The sequence below is a fragment of the Arachis duranensis genome, chromosome 4 (genome assembly GCF_000817695.3).
Source record: "Arachis duranensis cultivar V14167 chromosome 4, aradu.V14167.gnm2.J7QH, whole genome shotgun sequence".
Lineage (NCBI taxonomy): Eukaryota > Viridiplantae > Streptophyta > Magnoliopsida > Fabales > Fabaceae > Arachis > Arachis duranensis.
In genome coordinates, this window is record NC_029775.3 from 95122193 (window position 1) to 95123700 (window position 1508).

A 1508-nucleotide genomic window follows, 5' to 3' on the forward strand; every position below is an offset into this window, starting at 1 on the left:
TTAGTTTGGTAAGAAATTAAACAAAGAAACGATAGAACAATATAATAATAAAAGTAATAATTTATGGCCTGAAGTTATTAAAAAATGCAGAATTATAATTTTACTTTTGGAAGATAAATTACTGGAAAAATCTTAATTTTTTTTATCATTCTTCATGCAAGAATTTTTTTTTTTAGTTAATTTACGTAAATTTATAGGCCTTTTTTTCTTTATTTATTTTATGCTAATTTTTTTTTTAAAATCAACTAAATTCTACACTTTTAAGTCATGGAAGCTCTAATATTATATTATAAAATTACTTCTTTTAAAAATTTAAATTGATAAAAAAAATTTAATTGATTAAAAATATATATAAATAATTATATCATATATAAATACACATTATTAATCTAATTTACTTTTTTTCAGCCATATATACCAAAGACAAAATACACATTCAACGTTAATTCCATTCTAATAATTTTATATTTTAAAAATTATTATTGCATATACAAGAGAGCACATGCCCACTTGTCTTATAGATTTTCTCTTTTGTTTCATATTGATAACAAAAATCACTTTTAGTAATAAATTTTTAGTGATAATAATATCTATTATATATCTTATTTAATTTATATTTTTAAGATAATTATATATTTATTGTTATTACTACATGTTATAATAGTAATTATATTCTTTTTGCGGTTATTAAAAATTTTTTTGCCTACAATTATATAATTAATTACCGTTAAAATCTTTTAACGATAAAACATAAAATAATTAATGTTCAATTACCGGTAAATATATTAATAATTATTTTTATTTCTATTAAAAGTAATTTTTTTACTAATATATATACTTATACTTTAATCCAGCGATGGTTATACCACCAATTATTAAAAACTGTCGTAAAACTTACTCTCTGCACCACTAACCAGAATGATTTATCAAACCATCAGTATTAAATTTTACGACGATTTAAAATTGCTGTCAATCACGACTAAAACTGCTGCCATGTCCGATGTCCTCTTGTAGTGACTGATGAGCTCATCAACACTCTTTACTTACTCCAATTCATAACTATACAAATTATAACTCTTCATTTTTTTTTATATTTTATATGAATTAATAGTAAAGATTTACAAAGATAATTTACTAATCAGGCTAATGTACAATATTTATTTAAAAAAAATCAAATTGACAATATATATATATATATATATTACAAAATAAAATTAAAAACCCTTAACCTACTACTTTACTTATTCCATCTGATGATAAACCATTTTCTAAAAAACATTGCATTTTCCTGTGATACCTGAAACACATTAGTATTCGTCGTATAAACTTTGATGGGTTGAATTAGATTTAAGGGCGTATTTGCTTCTTTTGTCTTTCTTTTATTTTCAATTATTTTGCTTTTAGACATTTTTAAGGAAAAAAACATTTTATTAATTTCATTTTCTAAAAAAGCATTTATATTTTGAAAATAAAAATAGAAAAAATTTTATATATAAAAAACCTTTAAA